Here is a 27,663-nt window from a genome sequence, read left to right as displayed (position 1 = left end):
CTTCCTTCCTTCCTTCCTTCCTTCCTTCCTTCCTTCCTTCCTTCCTTCCTTTCTTTCTTTCTTTCTTTCTTTCTTTCTTTCTTTCTTTCTTTCTTTCAAGTTTATTTATTTTGAGAGAGAGCGAGAGAGAGAGCAGGGGAGGAGCAGAGAGAGAGGATCCCAAGCAGTCTCTGCACTGTCAGCACAGAGCCTGACGTGGGACTCGATCCCATGAATTGTGAGATCATGACCTGGGCCATTGGTTTCTAACATCTTTCTGGCATTAGTGTTCTCAGTCCCATGGATAAGGCCTTTGTGGGCTCAGGACAATGAGGGCTGTGGTCAGAAACAGCAGCTCAGTCAAGGTTGAGTTTCTCTGAATCTTCATGGATGACAGGGTATGATTTTGCCTGGGAACAGATGACTGAGTGAGGCCAGAGCAATGATTTCTTTTTCAGTTCCCCCAAGGCCCGCTGGCTCCCCACAGCACATTTCAGGCCCCACTGACAGCATCGTGGGCCTCTTAGCAATGAACAGCACAAACAAGGTGAAGCCATCTAGTCGTACTGAAGTGAACTATTGTCTTGCCAAACACAAAACATCTGCTCCTCCCTACCTCACCTGCATGAAAGTAGAAAAAATCAGAATAAAAAAAAAAAAATCAACCTCTGATATTGCTAACAAAACGTGTTGCCTTGAACTCTCACATAAAGAATACCTTTCGGAAGTATCTAGCTCTTTCATTGAATTTTTACCCTTTTGATTTCAGTTATAAACTGAGAGCTATCACAACTCAAAATTTTACATTGTATTATGTCTCTTCAAATAGAAACATCATTAGGCAGATGTGAACAATTATCCCCAGTTGGATTCTTTTTTTTTTTTTTGAAGTTAAAGTCTTCAGAGGAGTAGCTAGCAGCTAAATTGTGCTTTAAATCACAGTTTTAAAACTAAACCTATGAGCGGGTCCCGGATGACAACAGGAGGGGAGGAGCCCAGGAGGCAGTGAAGGAGAAGGGGGACAGAGATGGGGGTGAGGCTGGGTCCTCTGGTGCCCTGAAGAAGAGCCTCTGTCCTCACCAGTGTCCAGCTGTCACCCAACCCCACCTTGCCCTCACCACGCTGCCCTGAGATACCCCCTGAAATACTGACGTGAGGCCAATTATATTGAAAAGCTCCTGACCACTCTCTGGCATTACCCAAACCTTGTGGCTGAGGCCCAACTGATAAGCCCACCTCAGTGAACCCATTAGATCTCTCGAAGCCATGAAAGACCCTTGACCCCCCTGTCAAGTTCATTTTGACACCTGGCGGAGAATGAAAGCATCAGACCAACATTGCTGCTGATACGGGAATCGTGGAGGAAGAAAATTCAATATTTGAACATTTGTGAATATTCTCATAGGACAACAAACAGTTTTGCTTTGTTTTAAGGTGTTCAGAGCTCTGTGGAAATTCTGCATAGTCTTCAGACTCAAAGCCTTTGTCTTCACTCCTGGGGAAAGCCCAGGGATAGTTGTATGGTGTGTGATTTCCTTACCCATGTGAGTGCAAATGCCCAGATTCTCCCAGCAGAGAAGGGCCTGAAGTCAGAAAAGTTAGGCCTGCGGCGGGGCTGACCAAGCTGTCTTTGTGGTGTGGTGAGTGCTGCCTGCAGCCCCCAGTGTCTCTGCTTGGAGAAGAAGCACCAGCTGCAGGAGCACCTGAGAAACCCTGAGTGGGTAAGACTCCAACCTGGCCACCCCCTTAGTGATCCCCAGCGAGGGCCCCCAAGGGCCATTCACCAGGCGAAGGGCAGAGGGCGGCCGTGAGGTGCCCGGCCTATAAAATCAACATGTTCCTGGGGCTCCAGAACAGGACTCGCCTTGGGGGACTCGCAACAGGAGACACTTCCTCACTGTGTACTGTGTCACCAAGGTCCGGGGGCTACTGAAGGAGGAAGAGCAGGAGGAGGCCAAGAGGAAGAAGATGACCGGCCCAGAAGTGAGTTTCCTTCTGGTGGAGAAAAGCAAAGACATTCTGGGACCCAGTGAAGAGGAAATTGGACGGCAAACCTGGGCGGCACCTGAGGGTGGTTTCCATCTCCGGAAATACTGGTGATGGGAAGTCTCACACCTCAACCACACTTTCCTTTATGGCCTTGATGCCTTCAGACCCTCCCCTGCCTGCAAGCCCCGCACCATGGAAATGGGAGCGGTGCGTGACCCAGGCCACAAAGTAGCAGTAACAGATGCCGAGGGGCTCCTAGGGGCTAGGGTGAGTCTCAGCCAGAGAACACCCCTGCTGCTTAAGGTCCTGGCCATCTCAGACCTCGTCATCCTTCGAACTCCTACAGATGGGCTGCATAATGACCTCTTTGAGTCCCTTGGGACACGTCAGTAGCTTATCTGAAGCGCTTCACCGAGGAGCTCCCACCGCCCACCGTGGCTTGTGGGATGTGGTTGTCATTTTCCATGACACTGTGCACGCTCACCTGCTGGGCTCTGATCACCCCTCAGACAGGCCGGAGAAGTTTGTCCAGAACCGGCTCTGGAAGCTGGGTTGCTGCTCTGAAGTCTGCAGTTCCATTCGCTGCAAGGGAACAAGGACATCCAACCACCCGGCAGGCATCTCTGGGCCTCAGCGTGCGTTGTGCCACCACTCTCTGTGCCTGGCACCCCCGGGTCCTCCTCAAAGCCCTGAAGGCATTGAGCAACTGACCGACCACCCCAGCAGTGAGATCCCAGCGACCAGACGGCACACAACTCCTTTTTTTCTGGATGAATACTTCACCTGCTCCTTCCTGTGTCTCTGCCGTGGGGCTGGCTGTAAGAACCACACAAATCACAGGAAACGAGTAGCTCATCAAGTCAGGGGCCACTGCAGATATACACACCAGCATGACGACTCAGTTTATTCCCTCAAGGCCTGCTGGGAAAAAGGCAAGGAAGTCAGCGTAGTGCCCAGGATATCAGCTGCCACCAACTCCCCCTGGATGGGTTTCGAAAACTGTGCCTGGTCTGGGCATGTGATCAAATGTCTGTGGTAGCTACAGTATGGTTTGGGAACCAAGGTCCTGTGGGTACTTTGGTGCGGGCCGAGACTGTGCACATATGGCCTGCAGCTGACGGATTTCTGAAGGACAGAAACAGTGCTGCCTAGGGCCTCTTGGTTGGAATGAAGGTCCTGGCTCAATCCGTGTCTGAGCTTAGCCATGGTCCCACCAGTGCTGTGGCTTTCTGGCTCATGGGCAGATCCCCCCCACCACTGGAGCTGCAACCATCGGCTAGACACCAAGGAGCACCTGGTTGGCTCAGTCGGTTAAGCGTCAGACTTTTGGTTTTGGCTCAGAGCACGATCTCGCGGTTTGTGGGTTCGAGCCCTGCATCGGGCTCCGAGCTGACAGGGCAAAGCCTGCTTGGGATTCTCTCTCCCTCTCTCCCTCTCTCTCTCTGCCCCTCTCCCACTCACTCTCTCTGTCTCTCTGTCAAAAATAAATAAGCTTAAAAAAAAAAATAGATAACAACACCAAGCACCACTGTGGGGAGGGCTTCTGTGACACCTGTTCATCCAAGGCCCGGTCAGTGCCTGAGCAGGTGCGTGACAACTGCTGACGGAGCCAGTGAGATGTTGCTGAGGCGGGTGGGCAAGGAAGGCTGGATGCTTGGGAGATGGGGAAGGATGTGCAGAATGCCGTGGGGGCATGGTGACAGCTACTGATGTATCACTAGGTTTGGTGAAGGAGGCGGCCAGGTTGTCATGGTTGGGGCCCAAGTATGAGATCCAGCACTGCCACAGCTGCTGGGAGGAGTTCAGCATCCAGCTTACCACTGCCCGGCCTGCGGACAGGGCTTCTGTGACAAGTGCTGTCATGACCACCAGTTGTCCTTTGTGGAGACTGAGACCATCCTGAGTCTGCTTTAACTGCAGTTAAAACCAGTGAGCTTTGGGATGCCTGGTTGGCTCAGTTGGTCAAGCATCCGACTTTGGCTCAGGCCATGATCTCACAGTTCATGAGTTCGAGCCCCCTGTGGGGCTCACTGCTTTCAGCCTGTCAATGTGGAGCCTGCTTCGGATCCTCTGTCCCCCCCTTTCTCTCTGCCCCTCCCCTGCTTGTGCACTCTCTCTCTCAAAAAATAAATAAAACATTACAAAATATATATTAAAAAAAAAAAACACTCAGTGGCGTTTGGGGCACCTGGGTGGCTCAGCCATTTAAGCATCCAACTTTGGCTCAGGTCATTATCTCATGGTTTGTAAGTTCAAGCCCCACATCAGGCTCCATGCTGACAGTGTGGAGGCTGCTTGGGATTCTCTCTCTCCCTCTCTCTCTGCCCCTCCCCCTCTTCTCTCTCTCTCTCTCTCTCTCTCTCTCTCTAAATAAATAAATAAACTTAAAAAAAGAAAGCCGTGACATTTAAGCTCAGCTCCCTCTTTGAGTCCTTCACAGTAACTTAGGTTCTCAGAATTAGGAGTCTCATTGAGGTAGGCCCTCCTTCCAGTCACCTCTGGCACTGTGTGTCCTCTCTGCTTGACCTGCGGCCACTTTCCCATGGTGGGAGCAGGGCAGATGGCAAGCCAGGGTGAGCCTGATGGCAGGCCTGAAGGCATGAACTCTTCAGGGCAGGGAAGTGAACAGTTGTAGCGAAAGGGAATGAACCGAATCAGTTGCATTTACGTCGGGTAAACATGATACCAATTATTATTTGTAATAATATATACATACGAAAGCAGCATGGAATATTCTTAGGCTGCTAGTGTCTGTGAAGACTCATCATAGTCTGTCCCCAGTACAAGGATAACGTGGCCGTGGCAGCGGGTCTTACCCACAAAACAGAGCTGGGTCAAGAGCCACTGTGTTGCTACTCACTTTTTTTTTAATGTTTATTTTTGAAAGAGCGTGTGTGCCAGCGGGGGTGGTGGGAGAGATCCAAAGTGGGTTCTCCACTGAGAGCAGGGAGCCCAATACGGGGTTCGAACTCATGAACTGTGAGATCACGACCCGAGCTGAAGTCAGACTCTCAAGTGACTGAGCCCCCTGGGCGCCCCACTAATCACTTTTGTCTTCCCAGCTTCTCCTTTCCTTGCCTTTTCCCTTTATGCCTCAAAGCTACTTGAAGTGAGTGTCCCAGGTACTTCCTGCTTGGAATAGCCTGAAGGAAATCTACCTGGGTCCTCCAGAGTTAGATCCCAATTCTTGGCCTAAGCCTGATTCAGTCAGAGACCACCCAATTTATCATACAGGTCACGAGAGTGGAGAGTGAGGGATAGGGTCCTCAGTCCCTGAGAAGTCAGGCTGCGGGAAAGGCGATGCCTCCATACCTGGGGGGAGCACAGAAGGAAGCAGGCCTTCCCTGGCTGTGTTTCTTGCTTGGCGATGCTTCTGTCTGTGTGTCCACTCAGCTTTCCCAAAGGCCGCACCCTGCTACCAAGTGGGGCACCTGCTTCTCTCCCCTCCGACCCCAGCAAGCCCACCATCTGCTTCTGAGAATTGCACTAGAATTTTTATTGCTTATTTTGAAGTGTATTAATTGGCTCCCAGATCATGAGAAATCTTCCAGGGAGACAGAGCACAGAATAAATATACTGTGAGTTGCCTTTTTTTTTTTTTTTTTTTAAGTACATACAAATATTGAAACAGATCATTAAGAAAAAAATTCTCTCTCCAGTCCTTTGAAGAGAAGTCAAATGAAATTTTCTCATCAAGAGCTGGGATGTCCCTATCTATCATGACTGGAAAGAGTGTTGTGCTGAAATCTTGCCACTACGGTGGATTTTATCTTCAATGAGCAAAAATGATGAATTAAGGGGCACCTGGGTGGCTCAGCCAGTTGAGCATCTGACTTTCGATTTCGGCTCAGGTCATGATCTCACAGTTCATGAGTTCGAGGCCTGCATCCAGCTATGCGCTGACAGTACAGAGCCTGCTTGGGACTCTCTCTCTCTCTCTCCATCTCTCTGCCTCTCCCCGCTCTTTCAAAATAAATAAACTTAAAAAATGACAAATTAAAAGCAACATAGCTCTTGACTGAACCAGTAGGTGGGCGAAGCTTCAGGGAGGTCGTTCCTGGCAGTCGATGGCAGTCGTTCCTGGTGTGGATGTCGGTGTAATGTGAGCCCTGGAAAGTCGGTTCTTCTCACTGCTCCCTCCTGCCTCCTGTGGACCAGTGACTGAAGCCATCATTACTCTAGTATTGTGTGTTATCAAATTCACCATTATAAAGGAATCTTCTTGTTGAAAAAACAAACAAGTAAACCGAAGAGACCTTATAAGTCTATTGTATGATAGATTTAACCAGGAAGGCTTGACTTTGGATTCAGAAAGTTTGTTAATTGGTCTAGTCATTCCTTTTATTGAAACTATCCATATATTTTTAAACCAAATGATTGCAACAATGCATGTTTTAGGACTCGAGGTGTTCATCATCTTGGCAACCAATAACGAATGGTGAATGGTCTGACATCTAAGAGGCTCTGCTCCTATACTGAAAGGCAGGTAAAGAAATCCCAGAGGAAGGTGTTGGCATACATCCTCTCTGCTTTTCAGTTTCCAACCAGAGACATCACAGTTACAAATATTTCCGTATTATTCCATATTCCATATTATTTGGATTAGACAGAGCTTTATTCTTCAGGGAAAACAGGCAGCATAAGTTAAAAAGAGGTAAATTTTGCTGATATGCCAGTCAGTCCTAGGCATCACACCGCCGTCAGTAGGACAGGATCGCTGCAGAAAAACCCTAGTGGGAATGACCGCCACCACCACCCCTCCCCCCAAGAGCATAGTCACCAGTACTCAAGCACATCAGGGAAACTGGTTGGATAGCAGAGGATGTGTCTGTTTGTTTTGTTTGTTTCATTTTTTTCATGTCTATTTAATTTTGAGACAGAGAGAGAGAGAGAGAGAGAGAGAGAGACAGGGCATGAGTGGGAGAGGGGCAGAGAGAGAGGGAGACACAGAATCCCCAGCAGGCTCCAGGCTCTGAGCTGTCAGCACAGAGCCCAATGCGGGGCTCAAACTCACCGACTGCCAGATCATGACCTGAGCCAGTCAGACGCTCCAACATCTAAGCCACCCAGACACCCCAGGACATGTCTTTTTGGAACCAGAGAAGATGCACTAAGGAGAGCAGACCCTGAAACAGACAAGGTTTATCTCAGAAAGGTCATTTGAAGGAGAATTTACCCCAGAATGACGTTCTCCTCTGTCTTTGAGTAGAAGACCAGCCGGGTCCTGGCAGCCCTACAGCCTGGGCTTCCTTCCAGGGCTGCAGCACCCCTACAGGCAGTTGAGCAATGTGACCCTGGCAGCAAAGAAACCCTGGACGGGCCTCTGAGGCTGGGGAGCTTGACCAATACTTTACTAATGAGAAATTGCACTGTCCTTGGAGACATTGTCCTTGCCTTGACTTTAAGTGCCTCCCTTTGCTTTTCCCCTCCAGTATACCACACCTGATCTCCTCTCCCCTTCCTGCTGTAGCATTTTGCTTAGGTCACCCTGAGCCACGAAGCTGGGGGGAAAGGCGGGGAGGATGTCTATAATCTTGCACAAGAGGTATAGGTCCTGTACTAGTTGTGTGATGTTGGGAGAGTCACTTAACTTCTCTGTGCCTCAATTGCCACAACTGTAAAATGGATATTATAATCACCATTACCTGATAGTACTGTTAACGAGCAGTCAACGAAATCCTATCAAAGAGAAATTCCTGGCCTGTAGTCAGAGCTCTGTTAAGGCTAGCTATTGCTGCATGAAACAGGTGAGCAATTTCTTCCATTACATCTTCTCCCTGGATTTCCACTTCCACCCTTTGGCCTCTCCAAACACAGAACAAGGATGGTTAAGAAAGTGAAATGTCTCACTTGGTCCTGGAACCCTTTAATTCTGTCAGTAGTTCAAAGATGTCTGTGCTGTGTCTGTGTATGCAGATTCTTTGAATGACACAAAGTCTATGCTGATTTGGTTAGGTTTTAATGTATGATGAAAGGCTAAAGCACATTGGTTCAACTGTTAGGGCTCAGGCTTGAGGAACATGTGGATAAAATGTAACTAACGTTATCTTGGTTCAAATTCCTTTTTCATGACTGACTGCTGTCTCAGTGAACCTTTGGAGGGTTTCTGTTTGTTTTTTTCTTGGTTACAGCAGCGAGTAAAATAAGCACATCCAGATCTTCTCACGTGGAGATAAACTGATGCCAAATTAGGTCTGTGGAGGCCTCATTTTGGCTTCTCTGGTCACCGTGCTGAACATATTTTCATGCACGTTGAAGACAGTCCATTAGTTCTTGGCAAAGAGAATTAAGTTTCAAAGCGGCCCTTTCCAACAAGCCTCCCTTTCTCATGCACAAACCCTTGCTGAGGGGAGGGGCACTTCCCTATTTATGGAGAAGAGGGGCAAACTCCATCTGCAACCGCCCTGCTAGAACCGTCACCTCCAGGACACCCCTGGACTCTGAATTGGATCGATCTTTAAATCTCCAGTGCCCTGCCCAGATTAAAACCTCTCCCTCCCTTTCAGGAGAGAAACATTTTTATTTCAAAATCATACAGTACGGGCTTTGAAAAGTAGTTGAGGAACCTCTTTCCCTCTTGGAAAGTCATGTCCGTTCACATCTGAAATTTTCCCTCAATGCCTGGTATGTTGCACTGACTGAGCTTTGAAACTGTAACAACACAGCTGATGGGGCACCTGGGTGGCTCAGTAGGTTAAGGGTCGGACTTTGGCTCAGGTCGTGATCTCATGGTACATGGGTTCAAGCCCTGCTTCTGGCTCTGTGCTGACAGCTCAGAGTCTGGAGCCTGCTTCGGATTCTGTGTCTCCCTCTCTCTCTGCCCCTCCCCCACTCACGCCCCGTCTTTCTCACTCTCAAAAATAAATATTAAAAGAAATTAAAAAGGAACTGTAACAACGCAGCTGAAGAGAAAACAAAGAAGTTTTGCCTCTATCTGTTGCCGTGATATAAGCCGTGATGATGTGGGTTGGGTCTGGATTCTCATTGGAATCCTTAGACTGGTTCCAGTCGATTTTGGTGATAGTACCTAACTACCACCGGGCGTGGACTCCTTGACCTAAATGTGCTCTGAGCAAAGCCTCCTTCACGTAAGGGAGTGAGCACTGTAGTGAAAGGTGCTGAGGGGCTAAGGATCAATATTCACTGGCAACCAGCATTTTGCAGCATGGTTACCATGGTAACATTGTCAGCCCCAAATGACTGTCATGAGGTGAAAAAAAAAATCCTCTTAAAATAAATGAAACCAGAAAAAGTATATTTATAAACCTCTTACTAAACACCTATCTGGTCACAAAGTAGAATGTGTTCTTTAAGCAATAGATACCCCAAGATTGGGGGAAATTTCATGGCATAAATGTTCTCTTAAATTAAAAGCACTTTTATTCTCACCCCCTGCCAATGGTCTGTCAAAATAAGGAATACAGATTTATTTAATGGGGAAAGTTCTAAGAATTACAGACTTGTACACTTAGATATTAAACAATTGTGACATTAAAATTCGGCGCTAAACTCCCAGTAGCTTGAGATTTGTAAAATGGTACTTGACTGGGAATTCTCTTATATCTCAGTTGCACAAATTATTTCTGGCAGGCTCAGTAAATACAGTGTCGTAAGATCTATTTATGCAGTGGGGAGAAGAGATTGGCCGCACAGATCAAAACACCTGGGCACAGTTTTTGCCTTGCTCTTATGAAGTTCCATCCCTTGCTTGCCTTTTCTTACTCATGGAACACCAATTTTATTCAGAGAAGCAATGTGCCCAACCCCAAATTCTCAATTTCATAGTCTCCCTTGCAATTAGAGGTGGCCAGTAATAGACAGGCAGAAGTCCTCAAGGAGGATATTGTTGGGAGACAATTCTCCATGGTCTCTCACTGTGTATCTTGCAAGCAGGGGCACTGAGTGTCTTTTGTTTCAGACTATCTTCTCAAGCATGTTGGAAAGGCATACAGCCTTGGAAAACAGACATACTATCTCTCCAGAGCAAAGGGAAGGCTTGCTTGGAAGCTTGGAAGACAGAAATAATGTTTCACTCCAAAGCAAAGGGCAGGCCTGCCTACTGCCTATTACATAAGATTGGGGGTCCCTAAGCCCAGGGTTCCTCTTCAATAAGGCCAATGTGTGTGCAGGCCTTCCTGGGTGTCTATCTCGATTGCCCAGATGAAGATAGGATAAAGCTCTTGCCCCTTTGCCCTTTTCCTTTCTTTCTGCCTTGAGGTGCAGCAACCATTTGGGGAACATATGGTCATGAGGCATAAGAAAGCAAAGGTGTACATCTATAGATGGCAGAGCAGACAGGCGCCTGGGTGGCTCAGTCGGCTAAGCGTCCGACTTCAGCTCAGGTCAGCTCAGGTCATGATCTCACGGTTTATGAGTTTGAGCCCCGCGTTGGGCTGTGTGCTGACAGCTCAGAGCCTGGAGCCTGCTTCGGATTCTGTGTCTCCCTCTCTCTCTCTGCCCCTCCCCTGCTCATACTCTGTCTCTGTGTCTCTCTCTCAAAAATAAATAAACATTAAAATAAAAATTAAATATGGCGGAGCAGAAGGGCCAAGAACCTGGGTCACCGATAGAGAGTTACTATGCTAGCCCCGGGTTGCACAATTTCAGGCTTTTTTTTATATGAGATAAATGAGCCTTTACCTGTTCAATCAATGTTAATTTTTTCCCCAAGAGAACACATCCCTAGAGCTTGTGTCAAAGTAGTAACATAGTAATTGCATAATGGCAATTGTGTCAAACATGTGAAACTTAGGGCTCTAGTATGTTACCACCTTCCTTCTTGATCTTGATTCTAGCTCTCTGTGTATTAACATTAGTGTATGTATCTCTCATAAGCTAACTCAATTCTTTGGGAAAGACATGTAAAATCAGCTTAATAAGTATAATTTGGTCCTGAGCCAAATTTATCCCTAATTTTTTTCAAGTTATCCCTTAAGCTGTTAGTCAAGAAGGCAATAAAAACAATAGGACTCTCTTTCTTCAAACTTTTATCACATGCCACAATATCTGTTTAGTTACCAGTGTGTATCCAACCCCCAGTACCATAGCTGGTTCATAGTAGGTCAAGTGTTCATTGACCAAGTGTTCACGAATGCTCTTTGTCAAAGATGTTGGCCCAAAGAAAGTTAAGATTTAACAAGTATTTCAATACATTAGATCAATCATTTGACTACAGTAAGTGTTCTGGGAAAAGACCACAGCTCAACTTCAGAGAAACAACTTATTTTTTATTCCTAATGACTATAAAATGCTGCATAACATAACTATGGAATTAAAAGAATCTACTCAAGGGGCACCTGGGTGGCTCAGTTGGTTAAGCAACTGACTCCGGCTCAGGTCATGATCTCACAGTTTGTGGGTTCGAGCCCCGCATTGGGCTCTGTGCTGACAGCTCACAGCCTGGAGCCTGCTTTGGATTCTGTGTGTCCCTCTCTCTCTGTTCCTCCCCTGCTCATTCTCTGTCTCTCAAAAATAAATAAATGTTAAAAAAATTTTTTTTTTAAATAAAAGAATCTACTCAACCTCAAAGGCTGGTTCAATTAGATACCAGAAGTCATCAGAGATGAAAATCTTTAATGTCATGTGCAAACATTATTTCTGGAAGATTAGATAAAAGTTGAAACATGTGGGGGACCTGGGTGGCTCGGTCAGTTAACAGTCTGACTTCAGCTCAGGTCATGGTCTCACGGTTTATGAGTTCGAGCCCCACATCAGTCTCAGCACTGACAGCATGGAGCCTGCTTGGGATTCTCTGTCTCCCTCTCTCTTTCTGCCCCTCCCTACCTCTCTCGATCTCTGTCTCAAAATAAATAAATAAACTTAAAACATGTCTTAAAAAACATTGAAACTTGTATCAAGAGAAAAATTAATATACAAGATGAGAATATAGGAGGGCAATTTAGAAATTTACACCAAATTACGATAAACAAAAAGATACTGTGCATAATAAGATGAATTACAAACAGTAATGATTTAGTATTATTTTCTGTACATGTTATGATTCCCAGCTTGCCTTTTAAACCTAAACTATGTGAAATTACCTATAATATGTGTCTTGGGTATAATTCCTGTTTAAAAATCTATCAAAACTGGGATACCTGGGTGGCTCAGTAGGTTGAGCATCCAACTCTTGATTTCAGCTCAGGTCATGATCCTAGGGTTGTGGGATCCAGCCCCATTGCGGGCTCTGTGCCAAGCGTGGAGCCTGCTTGAGATTCTCTCTCTTTCCCATCTCTCACCCCCTGCTCTTGCTCTCTCTCTCTCTAAAATAAATAAAATGAAAAAAAATTTCCATCTATCAAAACCACAATGAGCTAGCATTTCACACCCATTAGGATCTGTTTTGTTTTGTTTTTTCTTTAAAGCCTACTTTTAAAAAAAAAAGCCTTTTTTTCGTAGTGTTTATTTATTTTTGATAGAGAGAGAGAGACAGAGAGACAGAGTGCAAGAGGGGGAGGGGCAGAGAGAGAAGGAGACACAGAATCCAAAACAGGCTCCAGGCTCTAGGCTCTGAGCTGTCAGCACAGAGCCCAACTCGGGGCTCAATCCCACAAACTACAAGATCATGACCTGAGCGGAAGTTGGTCGTTCAACTGACTGAGCCACCCAGGCGTTCCAGCCTACTTTTTTTTTTTTTTTTAATGTTTATTTATTTTTGAGAGAGAGAAGCAGAGAGAGGTGGAGACAGAGGATCTGAAGTGGCCTCTGCACTGACAGTAGAAAGCTCGATGCAGGGCTCAAACTCATGAAATGTGAGATCATGACCTGAGCCGAAGTCCAGTGCTTAACCAACTGAGCCACCCCAGGCACCCCAGGATCTGTTTTTGTTTGTTTTTAATTTAAAAAAAAATATTTATTTATTTTTAATTTTTTATAATGTTTATTTATTGTTGAGAGAGAGAGAGTGGGGGAGGCGCACAGAGAGAGGGAGACCCAGAATCTGAAGCAGGCTCCAGGCTCTGAGTCGTCAGCAAAAAGCCTGATGCAGGGCATGAACCCACTAACCGTGAGATTATGACCTGAGCTGAAGTTGGACACTTAACCAACTAAGCCACCCAGGTACCCTTTAAATACTTATTTTTAAATTGAGAGAGAGAAAGAGGTGTGGCTCCTGCAGGCAGGGGAGGGGCAGAGAGAGAAGGAGAGAGAGAATCCGAAGCAGGTTCTGCCCTGTCAGCACAGAGCCCCAACACAGGACTTGATCTCATGAATGATGAGATCTTGACCTGAGCGGATATCAAGAGTTGGACACTTAACCTACCTAGCCACCCAGGTGCCCTTGATTTTTGTTCTTGTTTTTGTCTTTTTTTTTTTTTTTTTTTTTAAGGAAAATATCATGTGCTGGTGAGGATGGAGAGGAGCTGGCATGGTAGGACTGCAAAATGGTGCAGCCACTACGGATCCTCAGAAGTTACACATAGAATTACCATATGAGTCGGCAATTCCACTCCTAGGCATGTACTGAAAGAATTGAAGCTAAGGACTGAACCAGGAACTTGCACCCCCGTTGCAACATTATTAACAATAGCTGAGGGTGGGAACAACCCAGGTGTCCAGCAGCATATGAAGAAATGAGCAGAATGTACACACAATAGAATATTATTCAGCCGTAAAGAAGATCGAAATTCTGATGCATGCCACAACACGCATGAACCTCGAAAACAGTGTGCTAGGAGAAATAAGACAAACGTTGCATTATTTTTGTCTAAAAAAAATAAATAAATATTGTTGTTATTGCATTTATATAAGTATGTAGAATAGGCAAATTCATAGAGACAGAAAGGAGAATGCCGGTTGCCATGGACTGGGGGGAAGGCGGAATGGGAAGTTCCTATCGACTGGGTACACAGTTTCGGTTTGGGATGATGAAAAAGTTCTGGAAATAGTGGGGCCGGTTGCACAACACTGTGAACGTACTTAATGCCACTGAGTTGTACATTTAAATGCGGTCATTAAAATGGTCACTTTTATGCTGTGGAAGAACGAAAAATCTATGAAACAAATTAAATCCAAAAAGGTGGATTTTGTTTGTTTTAGGAAGAGCGAATAGAGCAGACATTAAAATTGTGTGGGATTTGGTTTCGTTTGCCTTTGCTTTCTCTACGCCCTGCCCACCTCTGCTGTGAAGCAGACCAAGATGCCCCCGTGACATTGCCAAAGCCTTTCGAGCTGTGGGGTTGAGTGGTCATGTGCCTCAGGAGGTCCTACGTCATTTGGAACAATTTCCAGTTCTGCAATTTTATTCCAATCCTTCAACTCTCAACAGTGTGTATCATCAGAGCTCCCCTACCCTCATCCTCCAGGCATACGTGGGGCCAGAACTGTTTGCGAAAACATTATTTTAGGATTCCTTCCCCTCCTATCATCTGCTTATTTTCCTTCCTGCATATTTCATAATACAGCATAGAGATATCTGATTCAGCAGTGAAAATAGTCTGTGCATTAGTTATCACTTCCTTGTGACCCACTTTATATACAATTACTCATGCTGGCATTGAAAGTTTAGGTTTCAAAAAAAAAAAAATTCCTGGGACTAAAGCATGCATCTGTGAGGGGGAAAAAGGAGGGGAAAAGATGTTGACTGAATATCTATCTGTTGAGAGTCCTCAAGGGACCCCAAGAGTGGGCTTCCCAAATCAGCCCTGAGATTTCCCATCTCATTGACTCTCCTGAAGAAGCGCCTCAAATTACACCCTCTGCGATGATCCCGCACCCTTCTTCCCCCTTTTCCACCTCCTTCACTCTCATTTTCTTCCCAAGAAATACACCTCGACATCGAATTCACCGCTTACGTCCACTGTTCACCGCTGTGCTAAAGCCACGGGGAGCGCCAGGGCGACGCGACCGAGTCCCTGCTCTCAAGAGGCATAAGTGCCAGGGCAGTTTCTCTCCTACTTGAGTGCTCCACCAGGACCACTGCACGCTTGCGAGATGCCGGTTCCTGGCCCCACCACCAGAGACTCCGATTTAATTGGTCGGCACTTTTAACAGCTCCCCAGAGAATTCTGATTGGGATCTTAGGAACGTATTTTGAGAAACACTGTGATGAGCTGGAAGGCGATAGAATATCTTCTGGGCTATACTGAGGTAGGACAGAGAAAGGAGGACAGAACTGGTCGGAGAAAGCAAAGGAAGGCTTGCATGGAAGAGGAGCTCAAAGAGGAGCTGAAACTAGGCAGGGAGGGAGTCCAGCAGGCACCACTACCTGCTGCCACCCACCCGTGAAGATGAAGGCGGGACATTGGATCGCATTCCTCCCACCCAGGGCCCCTGGGGCATCCGGGGAGGACAGGAGACTCTGGGACCAGGGGTACGCTCATCTCTGAGAGTACCCAGGTGGGTGAGACCTTTTCCTGGGGTACCCTCCCCGACACTGAGCCCCAGCTCCAGACCCCTGGCTAGCAGACAGCCCTGGACAAAACCTTTCACTTCTCCAGCCACAGGTAAGGTATGATGTTATCTGCTTTGCAGGCTTGGGGCGAGACTTAAATGAACAATGTGTGTAAAACTCCTGGTACACGATTAAAACTCAATACATGATAGCTAATGTTAGTCTTACTATTCTAGACTTTTCTGTAGGATGAATTCCTGGAAGTGAGATTACGGGAACAAGGAGAGTGTTATTAAAAGGTACACATAGAAACCATGCGTGCAACTTTTGAGTGTTATAAAAGTGTCTCAATTTGACTGCTAGAGATAAGGATGTTCATTCATATTTATGACATTAGGTGCTTGGGAGGATATATACCAAGATATTAGCAGTAGTCATCTCTGGACAGGAGTGACAAAGGGTGTTCTCTATGTTCTTTTTGCTACATTAATAAATGGCAGCCACTATCTTCCTCCTCCTCCTCCTCCTCCTCCTCCTCCTCCTCCTCCTCCTCCTCTTCCTCCTCCTCCTCCTCCTCCTCCTCCTCCTCCTCCTCCTGCCTTTCCTCTTCCTCCTTCCCTTCCTCTTCTCTCTTCCTCCCATAGCATGTACATGTGCACAGGACCCCAGTTAGTTCCTGCCTGGAAATCTCTTTAAATTAACACTCCCCACCCCACCGTGGGGACTCCTATTAAAATGCAAATATATTACCTGGGGAAAGTACCCCACTGAACTTCCTGACCTCGCTAGCACACCCTTTCCCCAGGTTATCGATCCAATCAGCTGTTTGTTAACACCTGGCCCAGAATAAGGACAGATAGAAAGGCTGGGGCAGGGCTATAATCCCAGAAGGGCAAGCCCAGAATAATCATGGTGGCAGTGAAGGAAGGTCCTGAGAGCTAGAAGGCACATCAAAAATCATCAGACCCCTGGGGGCACCTGGGTGGCTCAGTTGATGAAGCGACCCACTCTTGATTCCGGCTCGGGTCATGATCTCACGGCTTGTGGGATCTGCATCAATGACAATGCGGAGCCTGCTTGGGGTTCTCTCTCCCTCTCCCTCTCTGCCCATTCTCTGCCCTGCTCATTCTCTCTCTGACTCTCAAAAACAAATAAACTATAAATAAAGTAAAAAAGCGAAATCTTAAAAAAAAAAAGAAACTAATCAGGTGCTTAAGATAAGGAAACCAAAAGCCAAAACAGTGGGCAGATTTCCAGGGTAGTCCTTGAAAGAGAGCAGTTGCCCTACTATCTGAGATGGCCTATAGTCACAGTGTGGAGGCGGAGGAATGAACCAAAGGACCTTTTGCGATCTCCTCCTGCACCACCATTCCATAAAAACCCGGCAGTGGGGTAAAAATGAAGGTCCTGAGAATGAAGAGTGCTTATCTGCACATGCCTATTCTTCTTGGCATATATTTTATACCAGAAGGTTACAGTTTACACAGGTGAGTTCCAACGTGCTAGCAAGTAAATCCCTCTAAAAGCCATTCTAGGGGCGCCTGGGTGGCTCAGTCGGTTAAGCGTCCGACTTCGGCTCAGGTCACGATCTCACTGTCCGTGGGTTCGAGCCCCGCATCAGGCTCTGTCTCTGTCTGTCTCAAAAATAAATACATGTTAAAAAAAAATTAAAAGCCATTCTAAGCTCTCTGAGTAGATGCCACAAGGGTTTGGAATGATTCGTTAACATGTTTTCTATATGAAAACAACTTTCTCAATTATCTTATGCTGTAGCTGTATTACTTTTGACTCTAGGGTTTGTCTTGGGAAACCAAACCCTCTAACATCACTACAAATACACTGAAATCTACTTTTTTTTTAAGACAAATGCCTTGGTATTCCTGAAGTGCAACTTTCTTGTTTTTGATTTTCCCAAATTCTCTCTCTTTTTTTAATTTTTTTCAACATGTATTTATTTTTGAGAGACAGTGCAAGCGGGGGAGAGGGAGAGAGAGAGGGAGACACAGAATCCCAAGCAGGCTCCAGGCTCCGAGCTGTCAGCACGGAGCCCGATGTGGGGCTCAAAGTCAGGAACTGTGAGATCATGACCTGAGCCGAAGTTGGATGCTTAACTGACTGAGCCACCCAGGTGCTCCCCAAATTCTCTTAATCCAATTTAGGGCAGAAACACTTTTTCTCTAGAGCTTAGAGCAGTTCCCTGTCCAACCCGGAATGTAAACTTCATGTCAGAATCCAACTTTTAAAAAGCAAAGAGATTTCCAAGGTCTGGGTGGAAGAGGGGATGTCAACAGGGACAAAGACTGAGTCTGTCTTGCATTTATTATAACAAAAAGTAAAGGGAGATGGGAAGCTGGAGGGAAGGGGCCGGCCAGGCTGTAGGCCCTCTTATACCCACTTCCTCCAAGCTTGCCTTCAACCCAAACTGCTCTGACCAGCTTCCACGTGTTCTGCTATTGCCAACGAACCCATCATGAAGGAAATGTCCTATCCCTTTTTTGAAAGAGGAAGGGATCGAGAGGAGAAAAATACCATCAAGTGTCAGCTACTCAGGCCTGGGAGTTTTCCACAGAGACCAGCGTTTAGAAATTCAGTTCGAAGGCACTGTGGCAGCCCAACAGGAATACCGAAAGGCTGGAGATGAGGGGGCTGGGGGGGTCGGTCAACTAGGAAAGGCCTGGCACACAGAGGTGGGTACACACCCCCGGTGGCCATGGAAGCTGACAGAAGCGAAGGTACCCAGGGGTCTCCAAGCCGCACTCAGCAGGCCCACGTCCTCTCACTTTCGGTCATTCTCCACAGAACAGATTCTCCAGGAGGAAGCTGCCCTCTGATCTGGGAGACCGAGGTCCAGACTTCAGAGGAGGCTCCCACATCTGAGGTCTCACCAGGCTCTACAGGGTTGCTGGGCCTTTAAGGACCTCGTCTGGTTGTGGAGGGAAGCCTTCCTCTCTGCCCCTTTAAAAAAAAAAATTGGGAGGTGGGTGGCTCAGTCGGTTAAATGTGCAACTTCAACTCAGGTCATGATCTCACGGTTTGTGAGTTCGAGCCCCATGTCGGGCTCTGTGCTGACAGCTCAGAGCCTGGAGCCTGTTTTGGATTCTGTCTCATTCTCTCTCTGCCCCTCCCCCACTCGTGCTCTGTCTCTCTCTGTCTCTCAAAAATAAGTAAATGTAAAAAAAAAATTTTTTTTTAACTTTTTAAAATGCTTATTTTTCAGAGAGAGAGAGAGAGAGAGAGAGAGAGAGAGAGGGAGAGAGCCAGAGACAGACAGAATCCAAAGCAGGCTCCAGGCTCTGAGCTGTCAGAACCCAATGCAGAGCTCAAACCTACAAACTGTGAGATCATGACTTGAGCTGAAGTCTGCCGCTTAACCGACTGAGCCACCCAGGCGCTCCCTCTCTGCCCCTTTTAAAGGGGAGGAAGGAAAGCAAGGTCCTAGGCGGGCAGGCATACCTGGAGGGCAAATTACAATGGACTAGGCAGGGGCAGGGAGGGATGGGCCACCGGAGGGGGAGGCCAGAGGGGGAACTCCCAGCAGGGGTGGTAGTGGGTGTGGGTGGGGTTTCTTTCTGCTTACCGGAAGGGTTGGCAAGTGGGTGTGTGTAGAGCTGGGGACAGCTAGAGCTTCCCTTTCTGTGACTGAGGGCTTGCTGCCTCCAGTCTGTCCTGGGTCCTCCTTTCTGTTCTCCTACTCACTTTCCCTCAGGGCATCGCCCCTACTTCTACCCGGCTCCAATTTGCATCCATGCTGGAGCTTCTCACATCTCTACTATGGGGTCCAGACGCATGCACCCACCCTAGGACATCCCACAGGTCCTCCAAACGCAACCTGTCCTAAATGAACCCTTTGCGGTTCCAACTAAATACACCCCTCACTTGGATTCTCTCATCTCAGTCAATAGCGGGGGGAGGGCGGGCCCACAGCCACCCACCCACTCAAATGGGTAACCTTGCCCACTCCCCATCCCCATTTTGCCAATTACCAAGTCCTGGCAGCTTAACTCCCAAGCTACCCCGACCACCACCTGGGAGCTCGGGCTACCGTCACCTGTCACGGGATTAGTATGACAGCCTCCTCCCTTTCTCTACTCTTGCCTTTCTCAAATCCAGCCAGGGTGATTGGGGCTCAGGATTCTATTCAGAAGTGTAGCTTTTTTTTTTTTTAATTTTTTTTTTAACATTTATTTATTTTTGAGACAGAGAGAGACAGAGCATGAACAGGGGAGGAGCAGAGAGAGAGGGAGACACAGAATCTGAAACAGGCTCCAGGCTCTGAGCTGTCAGCACAGAGCCCAACGCGGGGCTCGAACTCATGGACAGTGAGATCATGACCTGAGCCGAAGTCCTACGCCTAACCGACCAAGCCACCCAGGCGCCCCCAGAAGTGTAGCTTTTAACAAAGTTACATTATGAACTATTTAAAGCCCACAAAAGGGAAGAAAGACTATAGCAACACACATATACCCATCCTCTAATTTACCAGAACAGCCAAAGCTTCCTATGGACTCCCACATCCCCCTCCTCTCCCACAGAAGTAACTGCTATCCTGCATTTGTCATTATTCCTATTGTTTCTTTGTAACTTCACTTAACATGGTTTCTTTATTTCCTTAGAACTTATTCTTCCTTGTGAGCCTCTCTTGCCAGGTAAATTGTGGTTTCTGCAGAGTCCAGGAAATGCTATGAAGAGCTCATTTAAGTAAGGAGTCCTGGAGGGCGTTTGGGGGGCTCAGTCAGTTAAACTTGCAACTCTTGGTTTTGCCTCACATCATGATCTCATGGTTCAGGAGTTCGAGCCCTGCATTGGGCTCCACGCTGACAGTGCTGAGCCCGCTTGGGATTCTCTTGTTCCCTCTTTCTCTGCCCCTCCTCTGCTTGCTCTCTCTCAAAATAAATTAGTAAAAAAAGATTTTTTTAAGTTTAATGCATAAGGAGTCCCTTCACAGGCACATTCTCAGGTTCTCAGGTGGTCTCTTCTTCCCTTTGTTGTTCTCTGACATGGTGTCTGGGTAACTCACTGGGTAGGAGGGGTGCTGTCTTCTGTGACCTTGGGACTGGAGGTAGAGAGGGTAAGAGACAAAGTGTTCAAAACCATAACGTGTCCTCCAGATCCTCACTGATTTCTGCTACAGGGTGGCTGGGAACTCCTCCTCTGGTCTCTCTGCTTAGCCAGGGCTCAGTCATCCTGCTCAGCTTTCCCTAGCATTCTGACTCCAAGGGTTCTCTTCGAGTGTCCCCTCCAGCCTTTGCTGTGGGCGCTCCTTGCCCTCCACTATTGCAGACTACAGAGTAAGCTCTCTGACTCTCCACTATCTCCCATGACATATGGGAACCTCTGAGTCCCACCCACACCACATGGAAACCGAAGAGGGTTCAGAGATGCCGAACTCCAGCCCTTTCTCTGCCTAATCACATGACTTGGTTTGTTTTACTCTGATCCATCAGGTTAGCCTGGGAGGCATTCTCCTTTCAGATCCCAAACATGCAGCAGGGCAAACCCCCCAGGTCTGGTGTTCATATCCACCTACCTGAGAAGCAGACAAGGTTGTCTTTCACCTGCCTCCTTCTTACTTCTGTGGTAGCTAATCTCTAAAGATTAGCACTGTTAATTCATCTCTCCCTCTATGTGCATGCTGTTCCTCCCATCAAAAAGTAGCAGCTATTTCCTCTCCCTGACTCAGGACTGGCCTTGTGACTTGCTTGGATCAACAAAGTGCAGTAGAAGTGATGTTCTGGTACTTCTGAGCCTAGACCTTAAATGCACTGGCAGCGTCCTCTTCTTCTTAATTGGAAGCCATCAGCCATGGAAGAGGTCCAACTACCCTGAGAAGTCCTAGCTACCCAAATGGAAAGAAAAGAAGAGAGAAGGAAGGAGGGAGGGAGGCAGAGAGAGAGAAAGAGACAGAGAGGTGGGGGTGGGGGGTGGTGTGGGGAAGAGAAATGCCTAGCCAGCTCCAGCTATTCCGTGTGTCCCAGCTGAGGCACCAAACATAGGACTTAAGAAGTTTTCTTGGGGGGCACCTGGGGGCTCAGTCACTTAAGCATCTGACTTCAGCTCAGGTCATGATCTCCCAGTTTGTGGGTCAGAGTCCCTCATCGGGCTCTATGCTGACAGCTCAGAGCCTGGAGCCTGCTTGGGATTCTGTGTCTCCCTCTCTCTCTGCCCCTCCCCCACTCACCCTCTGTCTCTCTCGGTCTCTCAAAAATGAGTAAACATTAAGAAACATTAAAAAAAAAAAAAAAGAAAAGAAAGAAGCTTTCTTGGATGTTCCAACCCCAACAGATATTCCATGAACAGACAACCAACCATGCAGCTGAACTCAGCTCAGATTGTAGAATTATGAGTAAGGATAAAACGTGCTAGTTTTCAGCCACTAAGTTTTGGAACTGGCTTATTTTACTACACGAGCTAAATGAAACTTGTCTCCTGCTGCATTGCTCACCCCTGCCTGCCTGATACGTTATGCTCCAACAACTCAGATCAGCCTGTGGCTCTCTGCACATACTATACTGTGTCTCACTTCCAAGCCTTTATTCAAGCTGTAATCTCTTTTCCCAACCCTGTCCTCTGCCAGACGAACTGTTGTTCCACTTTTGTCTCATTTTCTTTTTTCCTAGGCACCCATGATACCCTAGGCAAATCGCTATCATTGCATTAAAGACATTACATTGCAGTTGTCTCTTTATGCATCTACCTTTCAACTCTTTAAGGGTAGCTTCTATGTCTTACTCGGCTTTGAGGCATACTTTATATGGAAATGCAAGTAAGTCCCTTAAACTCCTTTTAGCTCAGTTTCCCTGTGTCAGTTAGGGAGTGCATTCAGTTGTCTGTAACAGAAACCCAACCTCACTGAGTGAACCAAATAATGGTTTGGTTTTTTTCCTACAACAAGTGTGAAAGTAGGCCTTCCAGGACAGAAACGTTAGTTTCATCATGCCAGAATATTCTAGTTTCCTTCTATCTTCTTGCTCTGCTACCCTCAAACTATGGCTGTCCTCCCCATGGTTGCCTCGAGGTCACAACATGGCTACTTCACTGCCAGCTTCCTACCCACATTCCAGGCAGGGAGACAGAAGGAACAAGAAGGAAGGGGCAATGCCCAAATCAGAAAAGCAACACTTTTACAGAAATCCTCATGAGACTTCTATTCAAAACTCACTGGCCAGAACCATAGCACATGGCTATCCACAGCTGCAGGGCAGAAATGCAAAAAAAAAAAAAAAAAAAAAAGTTTGCAAAATGACAAATGTCTGTAGTAATTGCCCAGAGAGCCTGAACTTTGAACAAGAGGCAGTAACTGCTGCTTGGAGTTGTCTCTGTAGAAACCAAGGCAAGAGTAGATGTTGGGTAACCACTGGTATTGGCTGCCTCATTCCATTCCCCTACCTCGAAAAGCAGGATTAGGACCCACCTCGCAGAGTTGATGAAATTAAGAGAGAATGTAGGCAAAATAGGATTCTTAGTACCAAGGACATAATAAGCATTCAATAAAAATAATTATCTTTCAGGGGCGCCTGGGTGGCGCAGTCGGTTAAGCGTCCGACTTCAGCCAGGTCACGATCTCGCGGTCCGTGAGTTCGAGCCCCGCGTCAGGCTCTGGGCTGATGGCTCGGAGTCTGGAGCCTGTTTCCGATGCTGTGTCTCCCTCTCTCTCTGTCCCTCCCCCGTTCATGCTCTGTCTCTCTCTGTCCCAAAAATAAATAAAAAACGTTGAAAAAAAAATTTAAAAAAAATAATAATTATCTTTCTTGGATTCGCAGATGTGGCACTTGACTCAAACAGCCAATGGTTTTCCCTGAAGGAGCAGAAACTGAGTTGGCTCAAGGCAGTTCCCCCACTGTCTGTGATTCTTCCACAGTGAATTTACTTCTGATGATGAACGAGTCTTTTCTCAATAGTCTATTCAAGTGTTCATGAATCCAAACAGCATTATCGTTATGATTCTTCACTTACAACGTGTGACCCAGAAAACACAAAGCTTGGAGAAATACAAAAGGCAAATGAACTGTTTTCATTCCTTTGTGGTAACAGTGCTGCATATTTCACTTCTGATTCATGGAAAAATATTCAGCACACAGGAGTCAGCTAGACTGGGGAGAAGCCTCAGACCAGGGGGTTTAAGAACAAAGTTTCCAATGTCTTCATTACCGGAAACTAGGAAGATGACCTGAAAAATGTGAGCAACAGGTGTGCCTGGGTGACTCAGTCGGTTGAGCATCTGACTTCGGCTCAGGTCCTGATCTCGCTGTTCACAAATTCGAACCCATCATCAGGCTCTGTGCTGACAGCTCAGAGCCTAGAGCCTGCTTTGGATTCTGTGTCTCCCTCTCTCTCTGCCCCTCCCGTGCTCACTCTCTCTCTCTCAAAAATAAATAAACATATTTACAAATTAAAAAAAAAAAAAAAGTAACGTGAGCACCAGAAGAGATTTCTCTTTGCTAGGAACTTGCCTTGTGAATCTGCAAACCTCCTACCCTTAAGGTTTTGTTGGTCTGTTTAAGCAGATTATTTAAACCGTCTGTGTCGGTTAGGGCTTTTTTCGTTTGCAAGGGAAAAGCACAAAATGGCTTATAACAAAGTGAATGTATTGGCTTGACTGACTAAAACCACCGACAGCAGAGTTTCAGGCATGACTGGACCCAGGTGTTCAGGAATCTCCCCATCTCTCAGGTTCTCCTCTGCCGTTACAAAACAGGCCCCTTGCAGCCCCGAAACTCCTACCTACCAGTTTTAACAACGCCAGCAGAAAGACGATTCCTCTTGGGCAATGGTTCCAGAAAAAGCTCCAGAACTGGTCCAACTTGGGTCACACACCCGCCCCTGAACCAACCAATGTAGTAAACCAATGTAGTTCCTTCTCTTATTGGCTAGTCTGGGTCACATGTCTACACCTGGAGCCACGGGGTGGGGTCAGTCCCATTCAATCCACTTAGGTTGAGAGTGGGGGGATGGTGGTCCTCCAAAGGATAGCTGGGGTGTTCCTGCCAGCAGAACATCAGGTGGAGGCCAGGCCTCGCAGAAGCTCCAGATGTCCTAAACACATACAGATTCATTTAGCTATTATTGGACATGAATACCATAATAATGCTAGTAACACTCTTTTCCATCTGTCAAAATCCTACTAGTTTTTCGGGCTCATTTCAAATGTCACCACAAATAAATCTCCCTAATAAGATTAATTTTCCATCAGCACTTTATTTATTTTTCTCTCATGGTCGGGATCATATTTTGCCACGGATTATGTTGAGTTACACACCCATTTGTCTCCACTCTTGTTTGGAAGAAACTTAAGGCAGAGCCGGAGCGAGGCACGCCTCCCATTCATCAGGGAGAGCCTGAGGATGAGGGCTTCTGTCCTGATGTGACCAGGCCTGGGAATGGAAGGAATGCGGGATGGTGAGGAGAGAGATCACGTGGCTCCCTTCCGGAAGAAAACGCATCCACTATGCAAAATTGGATCACAGAAGGCAGGCTGGCTTTTCTTTTTAAATCATCCTGGAATCGTCTTTCTTTAATATGTGTGGTGAAGCCCAGAGTGAGGCTGAAAACAGATTCAACCCCTAGGATGGCAGTTGACTTGGAAAATTCATGTCCCGAATGAAGTGGAGAGAGAAGGAGAGGGAGAGAGAGAGAGGGAGAGGGAGAGAGAGAGTTGTGAAGTGCCTTTCTCCCTTCAATAAACAAAAATGCAAATACCCCAGATGCCTTTTACACTCTCCCCAGGGCGAGCAGATTATTAATAAGTTTAGAACATTTCCACACTGCTCCTATTTTTTTACCAGCCGTCTGTTTCCTCCCGTGTCGTTGGTGGCTTCGTTCCAGGGACACTCCCCTTGGGGGAGAGGGAGCTGACAAACCACGATGTTTCTAGTGGCACCCTTGCTTGCAGGTACCTGCAGATTTCCCTTGAATGTTTCCTGTTCCACTCAACAGGTTTTAATTATGTGAACTAATATTTGCTCACTATTAAACCATGTTTACCCTCATAAAAGGCAAACTCCAAAGGACTGGGATTAGGCAAACCCAGAAAAATCTCAACCCTTATGCAAACTGTGCCATTGTTTCATGCCACCTAGCACTTCCTTATTGCTGTCATTCTGGGTGTTCTGCTTTTTGGACATCTATCTCCTGGTCTTATTGAGAGCAAAAATCCACACATTTTTTTCTTTTCAACTTCCACTTACCCCTGGTAGAAGTGGGACTACGTTCCCCTCCTACAGACACCTGATGTTTCTGTGAAGAAATATCCTCTGTGGTTCCCTAAGAAAGATTAACTGTTAATGATCCCAATGGGGCTTCAATGGGGCTTCCCTGTCTCTGGTTTCTTTTCTTAAAAATTTTTAAATGTTTATTTTTATTTTAAAGAAAGGGAGATACAGTGTGAGTGGGGGGAGGGGCAGAGAGAGGGGGAGACACAGAATCTGAAGCAGGCTCCAAGCTGTCAGCACAGAGCCCGACACGGGGCTCGAACTTGTGAACCGCAAGATCATGACCTGAGCAGAAGTCGGACGCTTAACTGACTGAGCCACCCAGGAACCCCTCCTGTCTGTGGTTAGAGCTCTGTGGTGTGTTGGGGTGTGGGGGAGATCTTTAGAACTCAGAATACATAAAAATAGAAGCTAGTTCTGTGAGACTTCATTTATTTTAATAGCAAACACAATACATTAGGGAATGTATTGTTTTTGTTGGTTCTTAGAGTCCAATGCCTTCATCTTGAGCTTAGAGTTGCAAGGTCTCTCCCCTCCCCTAAGCACACACACCAGGCTGCTCACGTCTTGGGAAAAGGGGCAAGAATCAAGTCCACACATCTATCAGCCAATCAGAAATGGGCCACTTTATCCACAAAGTAGGCTGAAGGAAGACAGTGTAGGCTCCTTCTGTCCACAATAGAGCACAATAGAGCCTGGGTACAAGTTACCAGAAATCTGAACCATGCCAGAAGCTCTTAGCACAGTAGATACCTTAACAAGGCAAAATGCACACCCTTCCTCTTCTCTAAACTAGTTCCGTTGACAGTGGCAGAATGAAAGTCTTTGGCTTTCAATACACATCACTCTGATATAAATAACAGCCTCCGATGGCCTGAAACTTGACTTCCTCAAAGCTCAGGTCTTCACTTCCCCCAACGTGTGGCCAAATACACCTGTTCCTCCAAAAATGGCACAGCGAAGTCTCCTAAGTAAATTATCCTCAGATATTTCTGAGGCAAGGTCCTGTACCTAGTGGATTGGTTGTGCGCTTATGTGAGATTCTCCATCGCATTTCTCCAAAGACAAACTGCAAATCCAGATACGTGATGCTTGAAATCAAAGCAAATCTGCCACACACTGTGTTCTTTAATCACCGCCTGCCTGTAGGTATAAACAGTTTCGCTGTAAAACATGCCTGTGCGGACAAGCCTGCGTGCACGTGCACATACACATACACACACGCAAACATCATGTGTTACAAACAGTAGAAAATTCCTTTTAGGACAGGCACCAGCCAAATCCTTAAATTGGAAAACTCAGAATGCAAGCAAAAAGACCTTGGGATTTCAGGCCACTTTTGATTACATTTCTGGAGCGTGCCCAGCAGAGCCATTTCCAAGCAAACGAGCTCAGACAGTTCATAGCTGCACATTCAGCTCGCCAGCCTAAAACCAAGGTCCTTGTCAGGCTAAGAAGGATGTTGCTTCTCTTTACCCTAGCTCAAGCTCCAGTCCTGTAACATGTTAGCTAAGTCACAAGTAACTGGCCTTCCCAAAAATATTTAAGGAAGAAAGAAAAAGGAGGTACAAGCACACTGAGCATCTGGAAATACAGCCTACCACCAGACGTTTCCATGCTGAGCACCGAACACTGCTAGTTAACAGGCTCTAGAAGCTGGTTCTCATTTCACACAAAGGAGGAGGACAGACTGAGTTCAAACACCCTTCTCCTGTTACGTGACCCTATACCGTCACCCAGCCAGCCAAGAAAATAGTTTTCATTAAGTGGGCAACTTGGCTGGCGAAGTCATGTCTATAACCAGAAGCTGACCCTGGAGATTTGCAGTAAAGTTTGGGCTGGACCTCTGTCTATACTGGGGAGGGGTTCAGAGCACATGATCCATTTTGGAGCATCTACTCAGTGTCGGAGAGGGCCTTAGGGGAAAGAAAAACAGCCGTGGTTTTCTTGACCCAAGAATCTAAATCCAATGTGCAGTCGGGCTACCTTGAGGATGCCAGAATGGGGTCTTCTTCCTCGTTGGACCCTAAGTCCATGAAAACCACCCTTTAACATTCCATAAATACACAATAAATGAATAGTCATTGACCATTTATATGTCTGGCAATGTGGGTGGCAACCATCAACTTAGAACATTTGCTCCATTTAGAATATAAC

At 46.7% G+C, this 27,663-nt stretch overlaps 1 pseudogene; it reads left to right on the top strand.

Annotated features, from left to right (window-relative positions):
* LOC121032380 (zinc finger FYVE domain-containing protein 1-like) overlaps window positions 1–3,282 on the top strand; it is a 4,635-nt pseudogene extending 1,353 nt beyond the window's left edge.
* Window positions 3,283–27,663: the final 24,381 nt, after the last annotated feature.

This window comes from Herpailurus yagouaroundi, unplaced genomic scaffold, assembly GCF_014898765.1.
Source record: "Herpailurus yagouaroundi ecotype Mexico unplaced genomic scaffold, PumYag 141, whole genome shotgun sequence".
In the NCBI taxonomy this organism is placed as follows: Eukaryota; Metazoa; Chordata; class Mammalia; order Carnivora; family Felidae; genus Herpailurus; species Herpailurus yagouaroundi.
This window is presented reverse-complemented; position numbering and strand designations above follow the sequence as displayed.